At 37.5% G+C, this 14,529-nt stretch overlaps 1 long non-coding RNA gene across 1 annotated transcript; it reads left to right on the top strand.

The window, feature by feature from the left end:
- The first annotated feature begins 8,274 nt into the window (after positions 1–8,274).
- On the top strand, positions 8,275–9,365 carry LOC110681255. The gene is made up of 2 exons (XR_002503139.1): positions 8,275–8,657; positions 9,332–9,365. It is a non-coding gene; the product is annotated as an uncharacterized LOC110681255 (long non-coding RNA).
- Positions 9,366–14,529: the final 5,164 nt, after the last annotated feature.

The following is a 14,529-nucleotide window of genomic DNA, read 5'->3' on the forward strand; positions in this document are numbered from 1 at the left end:
GACGAGCACTTTACTGTTTCTCGATGCAACGAGTCACTGTGTACCGCGTAATCGTAAAAATCTCTTTAAATTTTAGTTTTTTTGACATTTGACACGAAAAATAAAATTAACGGAGCACCAGAAAACTAGTCTTTTTCATGTTTCACTTGTTACGTTGGTTTCTCGTTTTCACTTATTAAGCTGGGAGCGTCGCCAGCCGTGCCGTACGTTCGGCAACCCGCTCAGTTTGCTGGCGGTGGCACCTGATAATACTCTTTGCCAATATGAAGCCCACGGCTACGCCAGCCATTACGCAAAGTGCAATGGTTTGTGCTACGTGGTGACCCATTCGGTGCTGACGCGGTGATGGTTGGGGCGACGATTTCGTCAGCCGAAAACCAACCCATCGTTTCAGTAAGTTTTTCCCATGCGATTTAATTTGCAATTAATGTCACGCGTAATGTTCATTCTGGTACACAACTGTTACGGTGATATCGGCCTCAAACACTTCTTTTTTTCAAAACTTTTCATTACACTTGAGTGTAGAATACTTTCACTTAGTGCTAAACACTAATTTATGGTCTTAATACTGGCTTAGGATCGCCATGCATTGACTGGATTAGTTTGGATAGAATGATGTTGTGCAGTCGGTGGTTCGTATATATCTCCTTTATTCAAAAATCATTTCCTTACGCTAGCCTACCTACTGAGTGGCGTGACACATGCTTTCTGCTGTGTAAGCATTTGGTAGTTCATCGTTCTACAACGGCTGAATGTTATGATTATCCAGCATAACATTCTGTCGTTCGACTTCTACTTCTACCGATCGCGTTCCACAGGCGTAGTCAGGGGTGTATCCGCCACATTAGGTTATTTTGGATGATATTTGAGAAGCGCCAAAACCAATACTTTTTGAAATTATTTCCTTTTTAAATAGCACAGTGCTTATGAAAAGGTGCGAAACAAACATCATGAGACTAAATTGGTGGGTTTTTCAAGCTTTAAACAAAATTAGAGAACAATTTGCTTAAGGTGGCACACTTGCCCCAAATCTCACTACCCAAGCAACCAAAAGTTCGGATTTTACTTGAGAAGTGAACTCGGAAGTTCACATCAGGTTCGAATTTTGTTCCATGGAACTTTACTGCTGATTAAAAGAAGATACAATTTCAAACAGAACCTAATTCTCAAAAAAGATCCGTATATATTTGTTAAATACTTTAAAGTGCATATAAAGTCGCATACTTTCTTCCAAAACAACTTCAAACTTCAAATCAGGTTTACGAAGAACCCGTTTAAAAACTTGAATACAGAGTTCATTGAAGGTAATAACCGTACTCAAGTTGAACTTCTCTCAGACTTGAAAATAGAAATATAGTTCGAAATAAGATTTCACAGTAACTTGATACGGATCGAACTGAACTTGCTGTGAACTTCAAGCAACTGGTTCACTTAACTTGCAAACCGTACCTGTTGTAAACTTCTTTTAAACTTGGAATTATTTATAATCCGGAAAAAACAATTGAATCAATCAGACTAAAAGTTAACGTAGTTCACCACTCAACATTTCCACTGTTTCACAAAATCACAGTAAGTATTGATTGAACGAATGCACTTCCTAGCACGATTACTTCCTTGAACGAATACACTTCGAATACCATAATGTCACTGTACTTAACGTCTGTACTTAATGTCACGAGCCATCGAACATATTCATCGATTAACTAGGTTTTCACTTTATCACTTACCTTGCTTCTATAAATGTCCATTCCTTTCAATAAATTCATTTTGTGCGGGAGAATGACAGCACTGCTCCTAGCAGAGTCGAGTGCAACAACTTTATCTGCGTCATATATTCTATTGCCTCGAATGTTCTCGTCCTAATTGGCACTGTTGATTTCGGCCTCAAAGCTGATAATCTCTGAAGAGCTCAGCAATTTGTCTCACTTTCATATGAGCTTGAATTTTCCATATTTTAGACACTTATTTCAATGAAAATAGGACACCTGCGGAAACAAAACAATCTGAGAAATGTCAAACCACGCAAGTCCAAAAGAAGTTTCTAGTGCACTTGTTTGAACTTTAAAGTGTCTTTTAAGTTCTATGTGAACTTCGAAGAGAAGTTGAAGTTCACAACAAGTTTTGAAATGGAAACATTGAAGCACATACATAAGAAATCAAGACATTGCGTTATTTCTCTAGCAACACCACAACACGTATGTGGAGCAGCGGTACGTACTACAGATTCAACGATGACGACTTGAGTTCGAGTCTTGTAGCAGACATTAAAAAACAAACAATCATTGTAGCTAAACATTCTCCAAATGACTAGTCATAAAAAAAAACCTCTGATCAAAAAATGTGACACAGCACAGAAAAGAGTGTTTAGAGAGAAAAAAGTGTTTTATTTTCACATTTTTGCTATCCTAATTGGAGTTTCTATTTGAGCTGAATTACATTCTTTACAGCAGCTTAAAGAAACGTTTTGTGAACTTAAGTTCGGATAATTACTTAAAAAGTGCGCTGTATAGAACGCTTTCCATGATCCTTCGATGAGCTGAATAAGCCTAAACATGCTCTTTTGTCCGAAACTTTTTGGTTGCTTGGGTAACTCGTGCAACATGCTCATGATGATAATGGTTTGATATGGACGATGAAATAGAAACGAATTCGTTCTAACTGTGACGTCTGTTTGTCTGGGGTTATATATCGAAGTTGAACTGGAATTCCATCAATCAGGCATTTTACGGCGAAATTATCTCCACAGACAAACAGACGTAACACTTAGAACAAATCCCGATCAAAATCATAGTCACGATGACATGTACGCCCAATGCTAAAATCGGTGTGTTTGGCCGATGGACCAACAGATGGCGGTAGTGTGTAAACGTCAAACGCGAACAAAAACGATGCGAGCGCTGGGGGTGGTGGATTGGCCACCTACCATATATTTGAATCGGCCGTTAAAAAGGTGGTCGATGGACATCGGTGAGAGTGTGACGTCTGTTTGTCTGTGTTCTCTCTCTTTCACTCTTGAACAAAACTTGAAAAAAAAAATGGTGTCAGTACCTGTCAACTTTGTTGTGTTCGTTTTTGATTTTAGTATTTAAAGAATGAAAAAAAAAAATGGCCCCTCATTGATAGCTCTATTTCCATGAGTCATTTCTAGTTTTCCACCCGCATTTTTTTATTAGAATGTTTCTAGGTTTGTAACAGAAAAATCTGTTTAATATTTAAGAGATCAAATTATCTGGATTTCACAGAAAGAATGACGGTTCTGCTTCAATTCTGAAATATCCCTAATACAGTAGGGGCCCGATTTTGTCAGCCCCTCGATAAAATTTAGGCTGACAAAATGGGGAACTTGACAAAATCGGATAATTTTTTGTTCATTTTATTTTTATTTTTAGGTGTTAATATTGCTTATGTACCGCGTTTACAAGCTACATCGACTTTTAAGGGTACGATCAACATGGGTGTAGATAGGTTTGTCAGGAGCGGCTCTGAGAATTTCATTCACGAGTTTCACCGCCATAACGAATATAATGCTTTGCATCTGCACATCATTTGCATGAATTTCATGTTTCATGCTAACTATGCACAGTTAGCAATGTGAAGTCATGGACGCGTATTGTTCTGATTTTGAGTAACGGGATCATTTAACGTCTTGGAGATTAACTTCTGAAAAATTCTGAAGATCCGATTCGTTGTCCTTTTGATTGGCAATATTGCTCTGATCAGTAAGACAACCGGGATCAACCTGAGTTGATTCTAAGTTGTATATGACCGTTAAACTAGAATTTCTTCAAAAACACCTGAAGCATGCTTCTCAACTTAGTGTTCTTATGAGCACTTCCACAGTTATTAACTGAGAGCTTTCTTTGCCAAAGTTGCCATTTTCGCATTTGTATATCGTGTGGCAGGTACGATGATACTCTATGCCCAGGGAAGTCAAGGAAATTTCCGTTACGGAAAGATCCTGGACCGACCGGGAGATCGTACCCAGAGTTCAGCTTCAGCATGGCTTTGCTATGTAGCCGCGAACTCTAAACCACTCGGCTAAGGAAGGCCCCTGAAATTTGCTTTATTCACCGTAGATTATTGTGTGTGTTCTTAGAGGTATTCATAAATGACATTTGGTGAAGTCGTGAATAAATCTCTGAAGCTATTCCTATGTATATAGGGATGACCAAATGCTTAATAATTGTCTAAGTAAAATTCCTGGTCGAATTTTTGAAAACCTCATGAGATAATTCTTGTAGGAATCCTTCGATAACCTTAGCAATTTTTGCGAAATTTGAAAAGGTAAATTAGAAGAATTTAATAAACAAGACTATCAATTACTTATGTTAAATTGATCTTAGTAATGCAGGGGATAACATAATAGGAGAAAAGAGAAACATTTATTATTTGATTTGTTGTGGGATTCCATCAACCCAAGTCAATGATGGAAGGGTTTAGTTTCGCGAAGCACTTACCATGTAAAAATTGGGTGCATCTAGTTTTCAAACAATAATGTCATAGAAATTACTCACAACACCGATTTAAATCATTTTAATATAATTCTTATTATACTTTGAATGAAAGTTGCAGCCTATTAAATGAAGTCTTCGATCACTAAAAAGTTTGATAACTTAACTTCCATGTGCCCATAAATAAAACCAGTGTTTATACAACATTAGCGACCTGTAGTATACAATTGTGATGTACTGGAGCATTTCTGAAAACGGCATTAGATTCAGCAACCTCTAATCTACTAGAGACACATATCTTGATACTTGATACACGCAAAAATGTTATTTTGTTACGCTGTGTTATTATAACATTCACGTAACCATCGTAAAACTATCAAAATGTGGTTAAATTCTTATTCGGGATTGTTATGAAGGGATCTTTGAAGGAATTTCTGATATATAATACACGGCGTGTCTGGTAGAACAATTTTATTACAAAAAAATAGGCATCGCTAAATCTTTCACCATTCGAAAATATAGGTTTTTAGCTTTCATTTTGACGTGTTCCCCAAAAAAAATCTACCGAGGGATCCTGAACATTTTTTTTTGTTTTACATTTTTGTTCCTTAATGTACATTATTTCAAATGTTATCATGGTAAAAGTTCTTTTTTTTTCTCTCAAGCTCGATGGTAGCCTAAATTTCAAATGAAGGTTGATAAAACAATGATATATAAGGTTACTTGTTGTAATAGACAAATCTGCCCTATGTGATCTTGTGGATTGAATAAGCCATATGTCACTTATTCGTACAGTAGAAGTACACAATCAGTTGAATTCAACTAATTTTCATTCTTTTATCGAGATCCACACAGCTGAGCGGTTCAGCTAATGATTTTAACTGACATGGTCAGCAAAAAAAATCAAGTTTAGCAGCATCTTTTGGTGCCGCTGACATCAAACGTCACTTTTACTGAGATGTCAGCAAATGCCCTTTAAGCGAGATTAGAACATCTGAGATCGACATTCTGATTTAAGTGTGTATATGATTAAAGCGTATAATTGTATATTTTCTTGGTTAGAATACATAAACTTTCTTTTCTTCTGTCTGGAATACATCCCTCTTGGGACAAAGCCAGATCTCAATTCGGAGTTCCTCGGATACTCATAACTGAGAATTTGCTTCGCCAATGTGTTATAAGAAAAATATTCTCGACCGGTTAGATCGAACCAACCATTAAATGTTAAATTCCGAACAAATTCAAGCTGGAAACGATTGATACGAAATACTTTTAACCTATTTTTACACATCAATTAAAATTTCCTGCTGTGTTGATGTTTTCATCTTTTTCACAATTAGTATAATACACAAGATGCTTGATTTACCATTTGGTAGTGACAATCCTTCAGTCTGTTGAACACTGTGTTCGGGGAATGTAGTATATATAAGTAACGAATTCAGTAAATTTCGAATTAAAATATCAAGTCCAATTTTTTCAACATCTATTGAGTTAGTTCACCTTGTGATTGCATATTTGCTGAATGTGCGCACGAATGGGAAGGAAGTCTTAAAAATCTACTATAAGTCGCATATATTCCACTCTGCGGGGCAAGAAGGACACATAAAGTTTAACTTGTTAATCTACCTTATAATACTTACCGTTGCCAGTAATCACATAATTAATGTTTAAAAACATATATTATTTGAATATGGTATCAATCTAAAAGGAGTATAAAATAAGTAAAACTTTCATGTTTTCAAGCTGCTTATGTGTTTTAATGGTGATTCGAGATCATACTGAGGCAATGATAATATACTATCAACCTCATCTCTGCAAGTTTGAAAAAAAAATCCAGCTCTATTCTCAGGGTATGTCACTTTTACGGATGTTCCGGATCTTCCGGAGGACCATAAAGTGGCCTTGGCCATAATCGGTTACCCCACAATATCACAATCTTACCCGAGGATACATAATTTCGTTTTCTGTTAAATTGGAGGTGTCAGAAAGGGAAGTCGATCGATTTTCTAACCGTGCCTGACCCATGGGGACACCGGTATAACTCCGGCCATCGGGAATAAATTGGTCCACTTGTGCCAGCATATGAAAACTAGAAGCCTTTTGATTGCATGTAGTGAAAACCGCATCTAAATAAGTTGAATCCAACATTCAAAGAAACATAAAAAAATATCGTAGCCCGGTCGGATAATGTTAATGAGGATTTTTTGAAGCCTTCTGCTAAGGCTCGGTGTATAGAGTGTTTTGAACATATTTCGTTTCCTTTTACAGGCTGTTGTAATATTTATCGATTCTTTTCATAATAAACCAACATTGACAGTAATAATGGAATTACGGTTGATTGGCTAAGAAAATCTCAATTTAATAACTAAGTGCTCAACGAGACTCTAAGCTGGAAGCAGGCTATTGTCCCAGCACAAGTGTAATGCCAGATGGAAGAAGAAGAAATTTAATGTGTTCTAACTATGAAACCAAACAACGCTCGGATTCGATATACTTCCACAGTACGAATGAGTGTTCAACATTCGAACTTCCAACATATCTTATCGAATAAGTGTCCTATGGCTCATTAAATCCTCAAATCACATAGGACTGTTTTTGTTTTTTTTTACAAAATGAAACCTAATATATATTACTTATGAACTTTTGTTTGGACTTGGAACTTTCATCGACTAAACATCAATGAAACTATGTTTTCACAATGCTGACATTTAAAAATACACTAAAGAACAAAAATTTAAAATAAAAAAAAATGTCGGATCCCTCGGTAGATTTTTTTTTTGGGGAATACGTCAAATGAAAGCTAAACACCTATATTTCTCGAATGGTGAAAAGATTTGGCGATGCTATTTTTTGTGATTAAACCTTTTCCCATATACACGCCGTGAATAGTTTTGTGAGGCAATAATAATTGTCAAATATCGAGCGTTTCACAAAAATGGTTCAGATCATAACTAATGAAGAGTCCTACAGTTTGACCAATAGCTAGTAGACCAATTTAGCTGAGAAATAAATATCCCAAATATAAATAGGTCTCGATACATTCTTCCACCCACTGTCAAACTTTATCCCTCGTGAGGTCAAACCAGTTCGGCTCGCCAATGTACCAACAGGATACCCGCATCTCATCATGGCGCCACTCACTCGAAGCTCGCGTCATATCACCATCCAGCATGACTATGACTCATTCTGCTTCTGATTGCATCCGCCCGACCCCATCAGACCACCTTGCGACGCTTTCTCTCTCTCTTTGAATCTCCGCATGGGACTTTGGTGAGTTGGGTGGAAAAGCTTTCTTCTTTCCTTTTTTGCGGGGAAGCAGCGTATTCGAGCCAAGTTTAGGTGCCGACTAGTGAAAGTGCAATGTTCAGTTTGTGGTGTTCATCCGACGACGTCAGTTCGATTCTGTGCGACGATCCTTCGATTGAAGCTGTTTCCGAGGGCGACATCAACTGACGACGTTCGAGATTTGGATTTGAAGAGTGTTGAAGTTTGGAGAAACTGTTGAAGAACAGTTTGTAGAAGTAGGTTGAAGCATTTGTGGGATTTTTGTTCGGATTTGTTCGAAATTTGACAGAATTGCGACTTGACGTGTTGTTTCGTGTGGTGTACAGAGTGTCACATCAGAAAGGACGATCCTGGTACTCATCGAGACTATGGGTTTTCAATGTGTGCGTGTGTAACTCACGCTCTGGGAGAGCGAGAGCGGTGAGTGAGGAAGAGATCACTCAGGGAAAACGGACGGATTTTTCAGCAGGAGCAATGGTATCGTCGCGTTGCGGATTGCAGTTCAAACGAGCCACGAACGAGAACGGGCCGGGCTTTAAACGTTCTTACGCCATACAAGAAATCCATTTTTGTGGTGAACAAGGAGACAGCCAGTGGACAAAAGAACTAGGAGCAATCGAAGGAGGAAGAAGCCTAGCGAGTTGAACTGTTCCAAACGAAAAGTCATTCTTAATTTTAACGGAGGAAAGAAGGAGCTAAGCCATTTTCCTACTTTTTCCGGGAGGACAGAAAATCTTGGTTCCGATTTTCCACGGTGAAAAAAGTGTGTGTGTGCGCGATTGAGGAGTTTCTAGAGGTGGAAACAGAACGGTGGTTAGGAAGAAGAAATCGAGTGAAGAACAGGCACCAACCTTGATCAATCGTCGAGAAAATTGACTCGGATATCCTGCTATTCACATAGTATTCTGCATTTAGAGCGCCGTGCGTGTTGCTAAAGCGAAGAAAAATGCTGCTTTTCGATTTTTCCTTCATTTTCCACGCGAGAAAATTTGAAGAATCGCCATCAGGGTGGCGATTTTCCAGTGCCCCTTTTCCACATCAGCTTGCCTCAGCCATAGGGAAAAAGGATATTTTCCTGCTGCCGCGCGCTACCTCTGCTTCTGCTTTGTAGCTCGTCGACCTCGGACGAAGAAAATTTGGTTTTCCTGTGCTGCCTGTGCTTGTTTTACTTTTTTTTTCAACTGTCTCGGGAGAAAATCTCGAAGTCATCATCACCATCATCGTAGCAGATCTGCTTCAGTTGATTTTCGATTTTGGTTGCCCGCTTTGTGATCTATCGACGGACGACGAGTGGAAAAAAAGGCCTCCGCTTTTATATAATTTTACAAAGGAACGTGCGCGCAGAGAGGAGAAGCGGAAAGAAGGCGGAAACGACATCTAGGGGGCACCAGTGAATACCCCTGGAAGTATGCTTTTGTTTCAGCTGCTGCTGCTGCTGCTGCCGCTTGACATGAAAATTGCGTGAAAAATAGTGAAGAAAAAATCGAATTCATCATGCTAAGCCAGTGATAGAGAAAGCTGTTTTCTTTTTCTGTTTTGCCATGAGTTTGCTGAATTGCCTTTTCTATAATCTGAAATTTTGCATTTTCTTCCAGTTTGTAGATATTTGATGCTTATTTAAAAAAGAGAAAAAAGAAAATAGCCATATTTCGCAATGTGTTTAGAAGTTTCCTAGCAGCATTGAATGAGTGTGCCGAATTGAAAAAGAAGATCACTATTGGAAAATCGATTTAGGAAACACACACAGCAGTGCTCGTCGAGAGAAAGTGCGTCGCCTTCTTGTGGAAGAAGACGAAATAGAAAGAAGGAAAGCGGAAAAGAAAGAAGCAAACCGCGAAGAGAAGGAAAATTTGTCCATTTTTTCCCCACAAGAGTGTTCGTTGATGCTTTTCCGAAAAGTGTTAAATTTGCTTCTGGTGAGAAAGTGAATAGTTCTGGATACACTGCGTGTGTGTTGACCCGCCCCTATATAGAAAACCTTCATCCAATAGCGAGAAGAAAAAGAACAGACCTCGGGTCCAGTTTTTCATCATTTTTCATCGGAGTTCCAGCAGCAAAGTCCAACAACGGTAATGTGCAATCAAAGTTTTGCTTCCTCTTTATGTCAAAGCTTTCGTTCAAACGAAAAAAAAAAATGCTTTCTAATGAATGACATCTTGAAATGCTTTCAAGTTTTCCACCGAAAAACATTATTTCAGAGACAATAATTTTCTGGAAAAGCTTATTTTAGTTTGCTTTAATTACATCATACAGAGAAACCTCAAAAGGATCTCAAAGTTGTAGATTTTCACAGCAAAGTCCTCATAAAATGGACATCCTTTTTTGTTCTCGAAAATTATCGATTTTTCCGACCGTGCACACACGAGCAGCCCTTTCAGCGATACCCACGAGCAGTTCGTATGAGTGTAAAGCTCCCGCACGCTCATAATTCACTCTTTTTTTTACTCTCTCATGGCTTCCGCACCATATACACGCTAAGTTGATACTTCGCACCGATGAGAAACTGTGTAAAGGAGCTCACCTCATTGTTCTTTTTGTTTCTACGGGATGTGGAATTTTATACAGTTTGTGTACTGCTTATTTACCTTAACATATGTATATGAATTATATTTAACAACGATAATTTGTGCATAAAGTCACTCACCACTGTGGAGTTCTATTTGGACGTGTATCAGCACTGACAGTTTAGCTTTCTCACTCTCAAATTCACATTAGCAGATAAAACGAGCGAGAGAACCCCCTCCACTCTCCCAAAACTTTCGCTCTCCGCTGTACGGCAAAATTTGACATTAAGCTTTTGTCATCACCGCTCTTCTACCTTTCAACCCGCTCCCCCCTCTTTTCCTCGATAGAAAAATTTGATTAATGACCTCCCGATTAACAGGAAGCAGCCGAAAATAACGGATTATCGCCGATACCTGGTCTCAGCCGCTCCAATTTCGATTATCGGCCTATAATTGACTGTCCGTCGCTCTTCACTTCCTTTCGGCCGATCAAAAAAAAAAACTCATCGACCTCCCTTTGCGGTAAGGGGATATCAGAAAAGGACCTTTACCCCCTCGTTGTTGGTCGTTCGGTTTTGTTCATGTATGTTTGTGAGAAAAAGAGCGGCGGCAGGCAGCCTCGGCAGCAGACACACTCGCATAAGGATATCGATTTTCTTTGGCGCCCCGAATGCTGCTGACACTACTTGATCTCTGCATTAAACCCCGTTGCCGCAATACCCCCCGGTCCCCCGCAAAGCCACCGGTTCCCCACTGCTTTTTTGGTCCTAGTAGCTTTGCGCCCTAGTTGTCCTAGTCGTAGTCGTCGTCGTCGTCTTCGTCTGAAGTGAACATTCATCGTAGTAGCCTACCGAGAAGCTAATGCGGGTACATGTGAACCGATGTCATGATGGCTTTTTGATGCCAAGAATGGCACGGTCCGAGACTGTTTGCAATGGCCTACTCCGTGTCCACAGCCATTGCTTACTACTGCTGCCTGTTGGTTGGCTGAGTTGCTCTGCTAAACGTGTCATCGATGGCGACAGTCTGAATCCAGGACAGCCGCAGTAACGTGTTTTCTGTGAAACCCACTTCAGTTTATGATAACTTACGGATATCCTTACAACTTATATCGAATATTTCTACGTTCAATATTTTTTTCATTGTGCAATTCAAGCATACAAGAGATCGGATTTTTTAATCGGTGGAGACGCATGGTTGTCAATATAAGCGTCAATTTAGTCATAATCTTTTTATGAAAAAACAAATCTTGTCCTGAATTTGAAAAACACTTTTCAGAACATTTGTAATGGAATGCGTTCAAAAAATTCAAACAATTGATTTCGGATCCTAAAAGGTGAAGACATTTTTTAGAGTGAGAAAAATGCGAATCTATGCTCCTCGCCTCAAGGACAAAATTTCGACATGATTAATTCAAAAACATTTTATTTTGTAACATGAGTTGTAATGCTCGGATTTTTTTTCTTTTTAGAGCGAATGAAACCTTTTGGAAAGATCCATTTGTTGTGAGACAATTGGGTAAGATTGCTGGAGCTAAAAAAACATTCAAAATGTTTTAAACTGATGAAAACAAGTTAGTAAGTTCATAAACTTTTTTACGGCTAATGCAAAATAAAAAGTTAATAAAAAACATCCTTTTTTTTATGAAAAACTAACATTTGAATTACTTCATATTTAAAATTCAAAAAAAAATATATATAAAACATACATCTTTGCTTTCTCCAAAACGCGAATTACAAGCACTTACAAGAAAAGTGAAGACAAATGTTCAAGTAAAATGAAAGCAACGCGTTTTCTAGTGTGTTTTCTGTGTTAGATCATAAATAGTATCATATGACGTTATTCTTAGGCACCGCTTCTGAAAAAAATGTTTGTATTGATTGTTGTGTCAAACTATCAATGAACTATTAAAAATTGATTTTAAAAATGTAAAGAATGGAAATACATATCCATAATTTTACTTTTTTATATTTGGAAGGGTAATATAATTTGAGTCCCATGAAAAAATTAAAGTATTGTTTCATAAAGGGTCAATGAACAGCATTTTGTTAAAACTACTCCAGGATGTTGCAGTCAGAACTAATGGCAAAACTGTTTTCAAGATCTCTTAACCCACAGGGTCTATGCATTTCTATACTTTACTGCTATCTGAAACAATGTAGTTAAAACTGAGTAAATTTAGATTTTTTTAATTTTTTTTAAATTTTGTTTCCACAACAATATACAAACCCTTTTTATTACCTTTCGCTTGTTTTAAGAGCTACAGTTCTTAAATGTATGCCTCATGGGTAGCACTGTGTTCATAGCCTTATGGGTAGCACTATGTTCATAAGTACTGAGCAAAATGATAGTACAAGAAATGTTCAAGGAATGATTCCATCACCGAAATTATTTGAGCTGTACGCTGCTGATAAGTAGCACATTTCGTAACGTCTGCAACGCAAGCAATGTAAATTGATTGGATCTGTCTCTTTTCCGCAAGGAAATTTTTTTTTTCAATTATTCCTTAAGTAAACGTGACATTCGGCTCTTACTGGATTAGTCGTCAAAATTACTTTGGTTATTAGAAGAAATTTCATTTGAGCGCATTACTTTTGAAGTCCGTTTTACGCTTTACTGAATATACGTTACGTGAGCTACTTTTATGTTACGCGATACTTCTACAAGCCAAGTATGGTCTGAATCAGCGGAGAGGAGTGGCTCTCCCTGACCATCGAATTGATATACTATCTGCTTCGATACGATAGTCAGTTATTAGGGTGACCATCTCATGAAGATTCAAAACCAGGACATTTTTCATATTTTCACATCCTTCCAACTTCTATTTTATTTCAAATTCCGAACATAACTTGTATTCCAAGTAATATATTCCAAAATTGAAATAAAACGTTCATTTTCAAGACTGTGTTCTATTGTTAATAACAAAAGAAACACTTATTAAAGTAAAAATAAAATAGTATTAACAAACGCAATACCACAATTGTTCGTCGTATTTCTCGAGAAAATTCTGATTTGTGGGTACGTGTATAAATTCTAAAATATTACTAGGTATTTCCGTAACTTTTTCGAAGGTGTTCGGTACGCAAGTATCTGACAATTCTCCGAAAACTCGCCAGGAGTTATTCGTTGGTTTTGATGGTTTTCTGAACAGAAATTTGCTAAACTGTCGTTTGAAATTTCATCAAGCATCTCGCTGGTAATTTATGAAATCTTTAAGCAGTTTGCCGATGGTCTCAAAATATTAATTTAAATATCCCAATCCAGTCAGCAATTAACCGATGATTTTAAAAGAAATCTGCATAGTGTCTGGACAAAATTTCGCAAGGAAATTACTAAGAATGTCAGACAAGAGTTAAGTATATTTCATAGTATATAAATGCATTTTTTTCGAATCCAATCGAACTCTTTTGAAGAGGCAAGGAAATGCTGCTAGAATTCCTTGCATCACGGTTTTAAAAGACTTTGCAGGAATTTCACAAAGAAGGTTCTGTTACGTTTTTATTGAGATCTTGTGAGAATTTGCTAAGGATCTCGTCAGATATCCATAAAGTGTCCTACAAAAATCAATAAAAGTTTTTTGGAGAAATCTAGCAAAGAGCTTATGATTCTGAGATGTATTTGTTAATAATCTCACCAAAAATCGAGCACGCGCTAATGCCAAATGTAGAATGCGATGGTGGCGAATGTGCATCCCCAAGTGAAATTTTAAAGTATCGGGCATGGTTTTTATTGATATCATTTCCTCTGTAATTCCAAATTGTGCTTTTTAAAATATTTTCAATGATGACATCAATCGTACAAGCTCTCTCATTTGATACTTTTCTTAGTTCAAAAAAAGATGGAATTAATATAAGAGAATGCCTTCTTGATAATGATAAATGTTGCCTATCCAAAGAAATAATTTTTGAGTTCCCGTGATTGCTGCCATTTGTGCTAAGAGTGATGTCTTTTTAAAATTCGAATTATATTTAACAATCCATGGTAGTCAGCCAGCAGGAAAAAGCAGGAAAGAACTTGTGATATGATAAATAAATTAGAATACCTCAAAAGAATTCCAAAACCAGGACAAGTCCTGCTAAATCAGGACGGATGGTAACCCTATCATTTTTTTAAGATTGTGTGGCATTGGTCTATGGGTTTTTTGCAAAATGCTTGGAGTCTAGTAAATTAGAGCCCCTAGAAAAGATCTCACCAAAAATCATCCATACGTTTTATGCATACACCGCGATTCTAGTGAAGAAACCGGCAAAAATGCATCAAATATTTTCACACTACTTACATCCAAATAA

The sequence above is a fragment of the Aedes aegypti genome, unplaced genomic scaffold (assembly GCF_002204515.2).
Source record: "Aedes aegypti strain LVP_AGWG unplaced genomic scaffold, AaegL5.0 Primary Assembly AGWG_AaegL5_hic_scaff_619_PBJ_arrow, whole genome shotgun sequence".
NCBI classification, from domain to species: domain Eukaryota; kingdom Metazoa; phylum Arthropoda; class Insecta; order Diptera; family Culicidae; genus Aedes; species Aedes aegypti.